This window comes from Pezoporus flaviventris, unplaced genomic scaffold (assembly GCF_033815535.1).
Source record: "Pezoporus flaviventris isolate CSIRO_AGI_PZ_B2104156 unplaced genomic scaffold, CSIRO_AGI_Pfla_v1 ptg000007l, whole genome shotgun sequence".
Classification (NCBI taxonomy): Eukaryota; Metazoa; Chordata; class Aves; order Psittaciformes; family Psittacidae; genus Pezoporus; species Pezoporus flaviventris.
Genome location: NW_026892555.1, coordinates 68398907 through 68415965, shown reverse-complemented (window position 1 = coordinate 68415965; position 17059 = coordinate 68398907). Strand labels below are relative to the sequence as shown.

General features: G+C 38.3%; 1 long non-coding RNA gene across 1 annotated transcript in view; it reads right to left on the bottom strand.

The window, feature by feature from the left end:
* Positions 1-16744, bottom strand: part of LOC133266395 (uncharacterized) — a 45897-nt gene extending 29153 nt beyond the window's left edge. The window contains exon 1 of the long non-coding RNA XR_009742365.1: positions 16530-16744. This is a non-coding gene — a long non-coding RNA (uncharacterized LOC133266395). The remainder of the gene's footprint in view (positions 1-16529) is intronic.
* Between the last annotated feature and the right edge of the window lie 315 nt (positions 16745-17059).

Genomic DNA, 17059 nt, shown 5'->3' with positions numbered 1-17059 from the left:
GTAAAAATCAATATTTAAAAAAAAATAATAGCAGCACTAAAGTCCACAGTTTAAAAAGCAGTATTCTCTATTGCTTTAAGAGCACAGTTTACTTTCCCAATTAATTCAATAACTAAATGCTTGAGAAAGGTTTTTCCCAAAAATTTTCTGTCCACTTCATAACAAATTAATAAAATTAAACTGGCACATCACTTCTCCAAACACACACTTGTCAGTTGCTGGTTTTCCTTCAGCTTTAATGATCACCAAAACTGATCAGCTCTGATTCACATCTCTGTAGCACAGTTTTGCTCATATCCGAATAAGCCCATTAGTAAGACATATCTGTAGCCTTGCTTGTAAATGACAGTCACTTTGTGCATATAACATTATGGTTCTCTCATCCCTTCTGAGAACACAGCCTTTCTTCTTTATGTCTCTGAAACACAGCACCTACAACCAATATATTCACACTGGTGTTAGAACCATGGAGACCTTTATGAACTAACCTGTAATAAATCTGTCATTCCCAGCCATCCAGTCAAGCACAGCTGCTTGCAATGCTTATGGTCTCTAGCACTCTCATGTTTCTGCTAAGCCTGAAAACGTTGCCCCATGGTTCATCATTTGTGTCATTGCAATGGGGTTCAAAACTACCCTTGGATTAGATGCTCTTGAGGCAATATATATAAAAAAAAAAAGGAAACATTCTTCTACATAACTCATATTACAACAGTAAAGATTAAGGAAATTATGTTTTCAACATGCATCAATAGTTAAAACCTATAAGGACTACTATATTTGTATTCTACTTTTGACCTATTTAACTTCACCTCATTGTCTTCTTAAAGCAGGTTAAAAGCACTGGTTTGTTTTCATATCCATTCAAAAATAGAGACAAAGTCAATCAGTCCATTCCAAAGCACATTTCTGTGCATCTGTTCATATACCTTTAACCAGGTGCAAGTGCCCACCACAAAGAGAATTTAGCTACTTCCAAGACATCATTATCTCATTCCGTTCACTGCATAAACTTCTTTAAAACTCATTCCCACAAAGTCTACTCCAACACTCCTGTTTCATTTAGAATTCCAATAACCTGCAAGTTTCTTTACTGGTGTTCTATTTTTGTGGTCATAAAAAAAGGATAAGGAACAGAGAAGTACATGCATGCACACATGTCCAAAATATAGCTTTTAGTTGCAGAAAGTGATGCATTTGTAGTTTGACAGATGCTTTCCCCATGGAAAGGAGCAGCCCTGCAGAACAGCTGGCAATGCTCCACAGAACACTTGTCCTCAGACTGGAACACCTGAGATTGTACCATATGAAAATGTCTCACAATTAATTTCAGCCAAAACCATAAAATACTCTGTCCTGCTACATGCAATACATCTGATAAATATACAGTTTGACACTGGAAGTCTTTATCTCAAAAATCTCTTTTTAATTAGAGATTATATAGCTCTCCTGGGTGTATTGAAGACCTAGCAATTTGTGTGCAGTCAAAGCATTGCTTTATTTCCAATATAATACTGAAGTGTCAGTGTGTGAGTGTCAGCAATTATGTTACGTAATGCAACTTGTAAGGGGTTCAACTATTCTGCATATTGCAAAGATTAACTCAAGTGACATGATTTCAAAGTATAAAATTCCCAAGTTCTTCCTGCAGTTAAGAGTGACACTACTGAAAGAAGAGAATGCATTGCCATTGGCTTCCAACTCAATTTTCTCTATGATAGACCATTTACAGTAAAGAGCAGAGGTAATTGCTAGGATGTGGGGTTTAGGATTTTTGTTTGGTAGGGTGGGGAGAGGGGGCGAGGGTGTTGAACACACTCATACAGGATTCTCAAGTATTCTACAGAGCTTGTGGATTTCCAATTTCAATTTTTGTGTAAAACTATGCCTAACCAATAAGCAGCAGAAGGTCAAGGTTAAGAACTGAGCAAAGGAAGTTTACAATGACTGATTTCATGCTTAGCTTCTGCACTAGACAACAAATAGTAGGAAGGACTCCCGGTTGGACACAGAAAAGAACAAGCCTTAGCGATCAGAACAAATAGTCTTCTTTCTGGAATCCTGCCATAAATTCAGATTTTGAGTTACCCTGATTGTTTGGTGGCTCTTTCAGACTCTCTGCTTCATTCACATTTATCTTTTTTGACCTTTCAGTAAGCCTCTAGTATGACTTCTATTTTTTATATGCACAAATATTACAAAAACACAGAGTGGTTGAGGTTGGAAGGGATCTCTGGAGATAATAGCATCCAATGCCCTGCTCAAGCAGGGCCACCTGCACCAGCTGCCCAGGACCATATCCAAATGGTTTCTGAATTATCCCCAAGGATTGACACCCTCTGGGACTGGCCATTCAGCTAGTTTTCAACCCACTTCAGTAACTCTCCTGGTATCAGAGGCAGGCCCCAAACACTCCCTCCAGTCTGTGACTTCGAAAGCTGCATCCTCCTTCTAAAGCTCAGTCTATGTCAGTGCCTCTACTGTAGCAGGGCAGAAACCGCTCTGTGGTGTGTTATCACATCTAAGACTGTTACTGTGGCACTATTTAAACTGAGTGTCCCTTACTTTGCCCCCATCTTCATGAACTACTGCATCTGTTGGCTGTCTCATTACACTGGCATCCCCTCCTCAAATTGCAGATCTCTTGTGGATCTTGCTTTACAGGCTTTCTGGAGTTAGGTAACACCACCAAAAGTCTTGGCCTTACTGGACTGAATAGGACCCTTTTAACAGATTCCATCTGGATCAGAGTTTCTACATGCATTTAAGTGTATGATAAATGTAAGGTGAGCTGTCCAGTATTTTTTGTTAAATAAACTGGGGGGTGGGGGATGGGGAAACCAACAATAAAAAGAGGTTTTTACAGTATTTGTGGATTTGCCAATAAAAACCCCAAACTACAGTTAAATAAATAAATAGATAGATGAGGGCATTGAATTATGTGAGTTCACAGGCAATGCTGCCATAACTTTTCCTCTGCAAGTTTCCACATCTTTCCTCTGTTTTCAAAAACATGACATCTAACTGTAAGGAGGCATTTGACCATATACTCCTCCCTTCTGGCGTCATGCTAACAGTGCACCAACCACAGTGAGGCAAGGAAAGTGAGTAGATTTTATATGGAGACATAGAAAATCATATTGAAAAAGTACTTTCAGAGATGCACTTAAGATTAAATCTTATGGAGGGCTAAGTCACTGCCCTTGGCAAAAGAAAAAGCCCAGAAACTATTTCCTCATCCTCCCAAGTTTGTAAAAACATCTGAGGCTCCTGGTCTTTCGAGCACTCTACCTAGAGACTGATGTTCTGCATTTACTGAGGCTTTTATTCTCAAAGTTAATTTTATTTTTAAGAATATATGCACAGACACGATAGCTTCAATGCTTGGTGGAACAGAAAAGACTCTTTCATTTTGTTAACATTTTCAGTAGCACTCTACATTTTTTGCTTTAATGGCAGAGCACCAGTATATGCTTTTAACTGTTATTTGTTGCCTGCAGGCTTCCCTAAGGTTTCTGCAAGACAACATTTTACTTCTGCAATAACCTTTCAAGGTGTAATCACACAGAAAACACAAAACATGTCGACAAACTAATCACAAAATAAAGAGCAGACTTTGTCCACATTAAAAAAAAAAAAAGGCAATATGACCATCATCATTTTAGTCATAAAAAAAAAAACAAAGTTAAAGGAGTATTAGTTGTATGCCTTTTGTAATATATTAGCCTTACCTCTTTTCCATTCAAAATACAAAAAGAAGCTTCCTATATAAGCTAGTTAGGCAAGAGAAAAATGCTACACATTAAGGGAGAGGATGTAGGACAGACCCTGGGATGCAGGAAGTGCCCAGACCTTTTCTCCTGGGCAGCACAGGCAGCACACCTGCCTGCAGAAGGGGTGCCCAGGTGAAGGACCTCCTGCAGGGTGGCTGAGCTGCAGGAGGTGGTGAGGAGGATGCATAGCATCAGGGAAGTTGAGGAGATAGACACCTCGTCCCAAGTGCAGTCCAGAGGACTTGGGGGTCTTGATTGATGAGAAGCTCAGCATGACCCAGCAATGTGAATTTGCAGCCCAGAAAGCCAACCATGTCCTCAGCTGCATCAAAACGAGCGTGACCAGCAGGTCAAAGGAGGTGATTCTCCCCATCTACTCTGCTCTCGTGAGACCCCACCTGCAGTACTGTGTTAAGCTCTGGAACCCCCAAGACAAGAAGGATGTGGACCTGCTGGAGTGAGTCCAGAGGGCCGCAAAGATGATTAGAGGGCTGGAGCACCTGTCCTATGAACAAAGAGTGAGAGAGTTGGGCTTGCTCAGCCTGGAGAAAAGAAGGCTCTTGGGAGACATTACAGCAGCTTTCCAGTACTTAAGGAGGCCTACAAGAAAGCTGGAGAAGGACTTCTTACAAGGGCATGTAGTGACAGAACAGAAGGGAATGGTTTTATACTGACAGAGGGTAGATTTAGATTGGATGTTAGGAAGAAATTTTTCAGTGTGAGAGTGGTGAGGCACTGGAACAGGCTACCAAGGAAAGCTGTGGATGTCCCATCCTTGAAAGTGGTCAACCTGGTGTAGAAATTGTCCCTGCCCATGGCAGTGGGGTTGGGACTAGAGGTCCTTTGCAACACAAACTATAGTATGAAACCATCATCAAAATGTACCATTCTTTTTAAGTTTGGTGACAGACTTTCATGGCCTCATGACTTCAAAATGTATGCTAAATGATAGAGAGAGGGGAGAGTAAGGAAAGAAAATGCCTGTTATTAACTACTACAGAATTCTGCCAAAAAGTTATACAAGTCTGCATATTTAGGAAGACAACATTTCTGCTCTTGTCCAAGTTCATAGTCTGTAAAAAGTCTCTATAGAACGTGCTGCCTTTATGCAAGTATTTAAGTATAATTACTTTATGCACACATTTAGTTGTTCTGGCGTAGCTTTGGCATCTCTTCCATACGATTTTATGTAGCAGGGATGCTGGTCTCCATGTTGCTACTTCATGATGAAGATCTGGAGCCATGCATAATCTGTGTTCAATTAAACTGATTTCCATCAAGTGTCAAGCAATTTAGGAGCATAACTTTATTTTCAAAAGCATCTAAATCTCAGAGGAGGCTTATTTTTCATTAAGAAAAAGATAAGATTTTAGGAACTTTAGATAACATCCATTTCTAATGAGAAAAGCTTCTTTCCTGAGTTTTTCTGAAGTGTCCCAAATTTACAGTCCTCCCCATTTCCCCGCATACTCTGGTAAAGTTCTACTTTTAATGTCTTTCAAGCTGAGTAGAAACAAAGCCGAAATTTGAAGTTTTTCAGAAGATGTAGGACTGAAAATAGTGCACTGCAAACAAGCCATTTAATAGCTTTTAGCTATTTGTAGTCACTGTTGCTTGCACTCCCTTTTCCTGGCAGAATTCTTAAATATAAACAGGTAGAGATTTCAAATTAATCTGTTGTGGTGTAGATAAGAAGAAATGTATGCAATGGTACTGGTCAGAACTGTGATGTTAATAAAACTATAGTTTCCGATGACTTGATTTAGGATAAGATCCTTGTGAAGACATGGAGGACAAGGATACTTCCAAGTCACAGCACATAGTCTGACTTGCTATTAGAAGCTAATTTGCACTATAGGAGAGATATTTTTTATAATTACATTTATATATGAAAATCTGCCTTTCAATTTTCCCCAACTGCACTGAAAGTAAATCTTTGTTTATTTCTTTCTTTTCTCTGTGATAAACAGCATTGCTTGAATAACACAGACTCAGGGAAAAAATCTAGGTTTGGTTTTATACAGCAGGTAGTATTTTGCTCCTTTGCCCACAAAACTCAGAAGAGCCAATAAATTATTTACCCCTCTGTACCTCAGAGTGCTCAGGAGGTTTCTTCATCCAAAGCAGGAAATATGAAGTATGAGGTGGTTATGTATTGTGGAATTCATCAGCCACAAAACATTTATGAACTGTGACAGTCCAGAAACACACTCTCGCCACTCTGTAAGATTATTTCCATAAAAGATGGTCTAGACTATTCATGCTCTGCACTTACACATGTTGAAACATTAAAACCCTCCAAAATTCAAAAACATACAGTGATTTTTTTTTTTTCTTATTAAGGTGTAGATCATATGGTGCCTTTTCATACACTAAGGATAAGGTAAAGAACTATGGCAGTGTTTACAGTCACCCCATTAAAACAACACTCAAACTGTGTCAGAGCAGGAAGAAGGTGTTATAAGCAGAAATTTGGCATCTAGTTGGCAGCAGAATTTTATCTTTGCAGCTAGCCATGGTCACAGAAAGCTTGACAGATTGCACATAGCTACCCACAAAACCCAAACTTCTTGTTCAATTCAGGTTTATTTGTATGTAATACTTAACTAGGTCTTCAGAGAAAGCTTAATCAAAAAGCTTCCTAAGCAGCAGCCTTGAATCTTGACTCCTGAAGAGAGTTTCAGGGAATGGAAATCAACACAAACTTCAGAAGATTGATCCTTGAGGCAGAACCTCCTTCCATTTGACCAGGCAAGACAGAAAGTCAATGGAAGGTGGGACTCACTAAAACCAGATCCCAAAATATCTGTGTCAAGATGGTTTCTTGCCCAATTTTTATGTTTTTTTTCTGTTATTGGGGAAGCTCCATTTGACTAAACCAAAAGCTGTAGAAAACCAGACATAATTTTCTTCACAAGGTACCACTTCTGCTGTCATTGTAATTTCTGTATTACTTCATTCCAAGAACTGCACCATCAGACTGAAGCCTAAGAAAAGAAAGATGATCTGAACTCATTCTGCTGCTTCAGCTCAAACCACTCAAAGACACACTCAATTACTATAGAACAGGAAAAGGAATGGGAGAAAGAGCAAGTGCAAGACTCAATATTATACTTCCATGGTACTTCATTCTGAATAAAAATTAGGGTTTACAAGGTTAGGATGAAATGGGCCCTAGGTTTATTTCACTTTTAAATCCAAAGTCTCCATGCTTTCAAAAACTGATTTTAAATTGAAAAGCAAAACCAGGTACTCTCCCTTAAAAGCTGACCACTACCTTTTACTTAAAATAATAAACACATTTTATTCATAATTTATGTTCACGCTTCTGCACTCCCAACATAGCTGTGGGAATTCACAGAAGCAGATGGAAAAAGGAATTTAATTTCCTTCCTCAGCATTCAGTATTTTAATGTTTACCTCTAAATTAAATTCTTTTCATAACAAACACATTGTCACCAGTCATTTTATGCTAACTACTGAAAAATTACATGATCAAACAAATATTCTAAGGGTGCAGAAATGAAATCAATCACTTTCATATTAAACATCTGACTTATTCATTGCATTACCAGGGTACCGTTTGGTAACAATAGCTGATCCCAGCTTTGTCTGTTCCTTACACTATTTCCCTTTATTAGCTATGAATATTTAACATAACAAAGCTAGGAAAGGCCTCTCTCAGAATTACAATTAAATTTTAAGTAGGTGGGTTTCAGGAACTGAAAACAGAAGAAAGCATACAAATGTAAAAAATGTTGTTGAAAGTTACCCCACAAGAGAGTAGAGCTGAACTTTCCTAATAGAACTAAGCCATTATGAGGTTAGAATGAGTCTTGAAAAAGAATGGATACAATTTCTTCCACCCAGCAACAGAAAATAAAAATTAAAATTAAACTATGCTAGAGCTTTTAAAAACACACAGCTTTTTAAAAACTGGAAAAAGTAGGCTTTGTAACAAGAAGGTAGAAAAACTTCCTAGTAGCTTGACATAATCACTGTTTGAATGGCAATAACTTTTCAGGCTTCTGTTGAACTATATCCTCTAAAACTCATTCCCCACCCTCCTTCCTCTCCCCAGCAGGTCTTTATGAAGATTGTGGCAGTGCATTTTCTAGAAAATAGAATCAGCAGTGGCAAACCAATTACTTCCACAATAGGCAAGAAAACTAGAGCAACAATTTTTTCACACACAACACCCCACCACAACACACACCTCTCATTGGAAATTCGCATTAGACACATCACCTGCATGGAAGAAATGGATACAGCCTATCCTAGAAGTTCTGGGTTGTGCTCAGCACCAGCACAGAACACTTGATCAATGCAGGGGGTGGTGGATCCACAGGAGGAGAGGCTTTGTCTGTATGATCCTGACAATTGTATTGCAGAACAGTAATTGCCTAAGCACAGAAAAATGGTATGCAGGTATAGATAAAGGTAACAGAAGAAAAGGTATTCCATGTTAATAATTAACCAAGTGGATAGGATCTGCCTTTACAGTGAACCAGAAGAAAAATGCATAGGAAGACCACATAAAGATGAAACTTCAAATAAGTAAAAGTGACTCCAGAAGTTACACTGTGTCTTTTTCTCACACAGGAAAAAAAGATGGAGAAATTCATGTACAGAGCAGTTTTTGTATAATGCTGTCTCAGCCTATTACCCTAATTTCAGTTCCTGCTACTTAGAGCAAGATCCTTGTGAAGTATTGGTTAACTCTGGATATAGAAGTATGAGTTCTGCCCATGTGTCCACTTCCTCTGAATAGCGCATACCAAGTATGAACAAAACTATTAGAAAAATCATTCAAGAAAAAAAAATGGAGGGGGGAGGGAAATCAGTATACAGTATTTTCTACTCTGTTATTATCCACAGTAAAGGCATTTCAATGCCTAGAAATTATAATTTCATCAAGAAAATCCAGTATTTCAGGCCCTAATTTTCACACCTATAGTTCAAATTTTAGAATTAGTCTGGATGCATGCAAAGTTAATAAATGTGGTTTTAGATGTACTTCACACACACACAAAGAATACTATTAAATTTTCATAAGGGATAAAAAAGACAGAAAAGTGTCTATAAAACATTAGCTGAAATGAACATAAAATGTCATTGATTGCATTTCCTTATGCAACGTTTCCAAAATATAATGTGCTCATTACCCAGTGTAATGTTTGATCTTCACATTAAATACATGATTATACATTCATTCATGTAGAATCAACATAAAAAGCACCACGATATACATTCGGAGTTGGCAAAGTTTTGAATCTCCACATGTCTTTCCTCAGGTCATTAGTCTTTTGCCAGCGGTTCAAAAATTGCTATACAATCAGAAATACATGAGCATGTCTATAGCTTTCTACAAGAAATAAATCTTCATTTATATACCTTGTATTAATAAATATCTATCTTTGGGGGAGAATGGGAGGAAACAAACTGTTAATAGAAGGACATTACAGACTAATCAAGGTGTCCTTGGCTGACTTATACAATAATATTTCACATAATGAGGACCATGATAAAGTTTGCGTTCCAAAGCATTTTATGTCATTTTAACTTTGCCACAGGCACCAAGGTTAGTGCTAATCACTGCAGTCAAAGACATTAACTTTGAAAAGCTAAAACCTAAAAAAGGACATTAATGAACTCAAAAAAGTACCAGCAGTTAATATGTAGGCTTTTTAGCTGGACTTATTATTCAGACACTGCACAACATGTGTCTCACAGGATACTGCATTCTGTAGGTAACAGAACTCATTCAACTCTGAAACATCCCATGAGAAACAAACTGACCAACCACAGGAACATTTCAAGTCATCCACAACACGAACAGTATAGAGTGTTGTAGGATACCAAATGGATGAAGGCAAAGGATGTAACCTGTATGCTTCTGACTGTACCACAAACACCCAAAGCAGAGGCTGGGCACTGCTAAAGACACAGACCAGGCTATTTTCCACCCTTCTCACATCAAAGGTTGGGGAGAGTTAATTCTAGGAAAAGCAGTGCTTTGCAACCTGCAGAATATCTGGGCAGCTCCACAGAGCTGTTTCCTGAAATGGTTCCAAAGTAACAAGTTGTCTTAAGAATCTCAACCTAAATTATATCAGGAGCTACTCTAGCAAAGCTAGAACAACACAAAGCTAAGACATGCAGTACTCAGCAGACTTTTCTGAAGCAGTTAAGACTAATCTCAGCTAATGGAAATTGCCACATTGCCACAAAGGCTGGCTACCAGCAGTCTAACCTAACTTTCTACCATAAATCTGAATTCTTATGAATCATGTGGAAGACTCTGATATAACAAAAATAAGATCAATTTTATCAAGTGTAAGCTGCAGAGTGAGGGAGAAAACAGACACTGATAATTACTGCATTGTAACGCTTGAGCTGTATCAATAAGGAAAGATGTGATTTTTCAACAAGCTAGAATAAGTGAAGGGTGATGAAGGGCGGTGGCTAGCTTTGCCACATTTTTGAAGATAGCACTTTAACAAAAACTTGATTCCACAAAGTCATCAAGGACAACAAAAGGGGTTAAAAAAATCCCCATGAACTGATACTCCAGTCATCCATCAGCTTCAGAGTGCAAAGTCAGCTGTGAAAAATGCCTTTGGCAAAACATTTTGTGGACTAACATGGTAGTATGGCAAGAGTTTCCATAATCACTCCTCAAACCTGACTGTTCCTGCTGGGAGGACTGCTCCCTGCAGGATTCCCCCAAATGGAACTGCAGTGTAGACAATTTATTGCTAGACCAATGGGCTAACCCCAGGAAAAAGCCAAGGTATGTATAACAGGGTCATCTCCAGCTCAGGGTACAGACCCTTATAATCTGTTATCTCCTTTCAGCCCCCATCCATACAGGTACAGAAGTGCCAAAATCTACAGGGAAAAAAAAAAAAAAATCTCCTGAGAAGGACTGAAAGGTTTGCAACTCCTTAGGAATACACTGGTCACTTAAAAAAAAGCAACAGTACTTAACAAAACAGAAAACAAAACCCAAGAGCTAACCACAGGCATATTGAAGTAATCTGTATTGCATTAAAAGGAGGTGTTGATATTACTCGTCTTACCCAGAATTCCCCTCAGTTTCTTAAAGCATTTGTTCCCTTTATCTAAGTTACTAAACAAACTCAAACATTTCTATAGCACTAAATATCAGTAACTGCTTTCCAGCTCATTCATTATTCCTTGTCATATTTTGCCTATTTTTGTTCCCCAGCTGAACATTCTTATTTAGAACTCAGTCCATCAGCTCCTTTTGTTCTGCAAGCTTCTGTAAATCTGGCACAGGCAACTTCATTCAAGGTGGCCTCACTCTAAAATGTCATTAAGCAGCAAGGGGAATAGCTATAATGCTGGTTACTGGCACAATTAAGTGAACACCTTTTTAAATAAAAAAGCATCTTAAGAAACAACGTCTTATCAATCTGTGAACACTTTTATGGGATAGGAAACAAACAAAGAAAAGTCACTCCCAGAATTGTTTTGTTGCTATCATTACCTTAAACCAAACTTAAAACTTATGTCAGAAATACACACTTCTTGATTCCCCATTTTAGGAATATGTACAAATAGTAAAATTTCTCTGCCCATGCAGAGTATTGCCAAAATTAGCTATTAATAGTACATGCCAGAACAGTTTCGTAGGAATTGAACATTTACTTACAGTAAGCTTTTTACAATACTGGGGGTCTTTGACTGTCTCAAGCTCCTCGCTAAGCTTGTAACTACCGTGACCTCATTGCGGGATACACATTGTGTCCTTCCTTCAAACACCCTAGAAGGTTTCAATGTCTTATATTCTTTATATCTAATGAGTCACAGAATGATAGAATAGTCAGGATTGGAAAGGACCTTAAGATCATCTAGTTCCAGCCCTCTGTCATGGGCAGGGATGCCTCACACTACACCATGTCACCCAAGACTCCATCCAACCTAACCTTGAGCACTGCCAGGGATGGAGCATTTATCACTTCTTTGGGCAACCTGATCCAGTACCTCACTACCCTCACAGTAAAGAACTTCTTCCTTATATCTATCCTGATACTTTCCCTGTTTAAGTTTAAACCCATTACCCCTCATCCTATCACTGACATTTTATACCCACTCAGGGCTGAGCTGCAGGCTCCTAGGCAAGGCCTGTCAAGGACCCAAGAATGCCTTGGTGGCTCTTGCCACTCAGAATTGAGGCTTCTAGATGCGGTGTTTCCCCTTGCTCCAGTGCTGGAGGCATCCTTTTTGGAGATACTCACCTAGAGAAATCATAAATAAGGGAAAATTGTACATTTCTACTTTGTAAATTCCACCATATTAGACAGTTCCTTTCCAGTCTACAGTTGCAAAGTTGGTCAATGTGTCTCTCCAGGAGTATATATTAGCTCCTAACATTTAGTGGAAGCAGGGAGAGAGCCGGATGGCTTGAAGGAGATAGGAGTAAATCAAGAAAAAATCCTTCTTAAGAGGTACACGATTTTACTGACATCTCAAAATAACAGCTACTTGCTAAATTAATTAACATCTTGTCTCTGATATGTGTGACTACACTGACTATGACACATCTTGGAAGAATGCGGAATTACTTCAGTGAAAGCTTTGCAAACTGTGGACAACACAAAAACTGTAAGGCCAGAAAGACAACCTCATCTCAAACAACTGGAGAGATTAACTAGTGGCCTAATCAAACATGTAATACTTAAACTCTGCATAACAACAAATAGCTATACAAGAAATCTTACTACATACATAGAAAAGCAATGATTAAAGAAAATAAATACTGGTCTAATTTCAGTTGGAAGAACAAAACTATACAGAATTGATAGGGCAAGGATTAGGTTTTGGGGGAATAAGTCTCAGTCCTGCTCAGGATGATGTGCTCCTCTAGTACTTCCATACAAACCATTTAAAGTTTCAATATAAACTTCAAAGGGAGGAAGTTGAGTGCATAACAGCTGCAGAGAAAGGAATTATTTAATGTCAAATGTTACATTGCTTTTATCATGACACTTTCTATATTTGGTGGTACATGTCTATTTTTTGAAAGTTCCAGATTTTGGAGAGCAACGGTTAGGTAAGCAACCCTTTTTTCAGTACAAATTTTCCAATTAGCTCACTCTCTTCCCCCCCCCCCCAAAAAAAAAAAAAAAAATTAACCTTATTCATTTATTCCTTGACAACACTATTTGGGAAGAAGTCCAAGTTATTAAACAGCTAGGATTGTCCATCTGTTAAAATCCATGTTTAAATTGAGTCTGAGAGACAAAGCTGTAGTCCCAGTCAAATTTCATTCATTTGTAGTCTCCACAGTACTGTGTTTGCCTTCAGTACCTAAACTGCTAAACCATACAGGTCATCTGTCCCACAGCATAATATGTGTAAGGTCTCAGTATCTTCAAAACATCATCACACAAAATATATATTAACAGGATAAACATTCTTCAGTTGTTCATACAACCATCAAGTCCAAGAAGTGATAATCTTGCTCACTTACTAAATAAAATGAACGACTTGGATAGATGGGATTCAAAGTCCCCTCATTGCAGGCCACGACTTCAGAAACTTGACAATCATGCCCTTGAAAAATATTAACAGGAGAAAAAAAAAAAAGTGAGAGAACAGAAGTCTCAACAGAAGCTTTTGATTGTGGAGCGTGCATGCCACTGAGGCTATGTCATCAATACCACTTTTTAACAGCCGCCGATGTGCACTATTTTGTTCATCAGTATCTCTTGAGACATTTTAGAAATTGTATTCTACATTACAGGTTTTCTATCCTTTGTACTGCTGAGTTCTTAAACTTTGTTCTATATATCTCCAAGCAAGGTGTGCTGCTTCAGTATACAAATTAGTGCTACAATTTTATTTAAGAGTTTTAAATTATCATGTGTTGACTCCCTCTCAACTGTGCATGACACTAGAATAAACTGCCAATGATTTGAGATTTATATATGTCATCACTGATAATTTTTCTTTCCTTCCAGCTTAGAAACACACAAAAAGTGTCAATTTAACAGAGATCTCCTTTAATAGAGAAGATTTGGATACATAAACTTTTCCTTTACCAGAGGACAGTTTCAGGTACAAATATGTACCAGTTAAAACACTAACAAAGCAATTATATACAGCTCTATAATTCTTGATTTCAGGAAAAAGTAAAAGTCTAATGTGTTTGGTCTCATCTACACAACTTGCATAACATCATTTGTTCAACATTAATTGATATAAGATGCTAGTTACAATATACATTTGATTGTGTCAGGTTTACTTCCCTCTATCTTTATATCCCTTGAAAAGTCACTCTGCAAAACACTCTTTGCAGCCAAACAGTGCTTTCAGAAAGGTACTTCTGCCAGGTTGCCACAGGTCCAGTGACAAAGCACTCCCTCATTTCTGCAGCCTTCTGTGCATGAGGTACTTTAAGCAGTTTGCCTTTATAATGGCCAACAGCTGTACAGTCTAACCTCAATCACACCTCTTCGCACATAAGGTCTGTTCAGTGCAGTTTTTCCGGAATGTTTCTGCTTTCTACAGATATCTAATAAATAATGACTTTCACAAAGTATCCATTAAACAAATGACCAGGAATTATTCAGGATAAAAATTAAGGATGCACTTGCAAAAAAGAGCTTCTTGCTTCAGTCTTGCTTGGTTTAAGAAGCTGCAAACAGCTAGATTATAGACATTAAGAGGTCTCCCCTCACTACATTTAGGCGGCATCTGGCATTTAGCCAGATTCTTAAATGTGCAATTTGACAAATCAGCTTAGGCATAGAGCACAGGAGCACCAATTCTATAGAGTTTCACAAGTTATCCACTATTTGCTCAAACATGCAAAGTACTTTTATAATCTCCTAGTTAAATTGTTAGCCATATGCAGACTACTTAATTTAAAGCTATCACACATGTGTGCAGTATCAGAGCTAAAAAAATAAATCAAACAAAAAACCCCAAACAAACCAAGACACTTCAGACTTAACTCAGGCCTAGTACAGCAAAATTAGAGGGATTGTAGAATGCAAGATCACCATCTAAGTTAAATATTGGCCAAGTTCTGAGGGTTCACATAAAATAACTATCACAGTTTTGCAGAATAGAAACTCACATGCTTTTTTTTTTCCTTCAGTAATGCATGTACTTGTGTTTAAATTAAGCTGTAAATTCAGCATGCTTACCTTCATACATCATTCATCTACACTGAATTCACCAGTTCAGGACTATGTACATGCAGCAGGACCTCAAATTAACTAGTGTCAGGCATGTTCACTCTACAAGACAAAATGTCCATTTAACATGGAATTCCAACCTTAATTTTCAGACAATTCCTCACAGCCTTTCTGGAGGCTTTGTTCTCTTTGGACAGTATCTGAAAACCTTCTTTAAACAGAATACCAAGGGTGTGTTAGGTTTCCAGGGAAGACCAAGCTCTTCCTTGATGAATCAAGAGCTGTAAACTGTACCAGTACTTTGGCAACATACTCAGTGAATTGCTCTCTGTACTTGCCTGAGCACTTCTCTGCTGTTTCAGTGCAAAAGAGAACAAGTGAGCTTTAGTACAGACTGGGAAGAGACAGCTACACACTAATTCAGTGAAAATACACAGAAATTATGAGCAACAGTCTAAAACAAACGTAACACTAGTTTACAGGCACTTGACTCAATAAAAGCAAGTCTGAATCTTAACCACAGCAAGTCTGTTTTCCTCTGCACATTCTGTAGAATTAGTAAGCAATATCTAGTCTCCTTTAATACAGGAAAGAGTATGGTTTATTATCAGAACAGAAAGGGTTAATCAGCTCTACAGACTCTGACCTATGCTGTTTAAACAAGGGGATGTCTCAAGCTCTCAAACATTAGGCGTTTATTTTTATTCTTACAAGCAAATGGCCCAGGTATTTTGTTACAAAGTCAGTCTCACCATCAGTGTCTTGAAGGGCTAAGCATCCCAAGCCAGTATGTTCCTTTTCCATTTCCAACTAGCCAGTCAGTGCAAGAGGAATGCCTTCCACTCCAAACGCACAGGGACTTTGACAGAGAAAGGCTTCACCTACCATTGCTTCTTTCATGTAGTGGGCCTAGTCACAAAGTGGCTACCATTTCTGGTAAGAGATCTACCAGGTAAGCCACATGACCCTGCAGCTACAGTTTCTCAGTCTAGGGTTCATTACTTAACTGTAATGAAAAGAGGGGGAAGGGAAGAGAAAGGAATCATTATTCCACCTACAGTGTTTTCAGAGTAGCTTTGAGTCAATAGAATATATGTGAAATATCATTCTTAATGAAAGGCAAAGAACTGCCTGTGCCTAGTCTTTTTTTCCCCTCAAAACTGCACCACTCTGCTTATACTACAGAAATTACTGTTAGCAGGCCACATCATCTCATCGCTATAGCCATCAACTGTTCTCCCATCTCTAGCAGAGAGCAGTCCAGGCTTTCCTGCTTCAATGACAGCTTTCAAGAAGCAGCAATACAGAGAGCTACAGTAAAATGGATTCTCCATCAAGCCAGCTGACAAGGCTTCCGAAAAAGGTTAAAAAAAAAAAAAAAAGAGGCAATTTCTTGGGTGAAATTCCCTTATTAGCAAGCATAAAAAAACACCAAGTAATTAATTATTTTTCTTATGTTTTCAGATATTAAATTTTGAAGACTTTGTAATTGCAAGAGATAGTTTGCAGTAGAAAGCAAATAATCATTTTTAACTTTCATTTATTAATGTCTTCCTCATGAAAACAGAACACATCAACCTCCTACCTTCTCCAAAATAAGCTCCAAGACAATCCTTTCAGACAGGTTTCATTCTAAACTCACCTTAGATCTCCACCCAAAAGAGCCTTTAACAAATGACACACAAACACTGGCTGCCCTTTTTGCAATCACAAGTCACACTACGTGTACTCTTGTGTTCTTAAGTAAAGCAACTCCATACATGCAAACCCCAGGACCCAGAGTGCTTAGTGCTAAATAGATGAGACCTCCCACCCTCTTGAAGCACCAGGAGGCTGCACATTCCCATACTTGCAGCTGCAAACACAAGGTAGGTACAAATGCTGAAGCAATGTGAACACTGAGCCACACCTTCGCCTTCAGCAAAGCTAACCTTGCATTCCTATGCAAAACAATTATACTGCGTAAAAATAGCATCCGCTCACTGCATACCTACTCTCCAAGAACATTCCGAGTCATCCTTGCTGATTTGACTTCTTGATGTACTTTCTACTCCTGCATGCATTGAAAAGCATAGCTACACATAAAGAAAGCATGTTTTATTTGTTTGAACATAT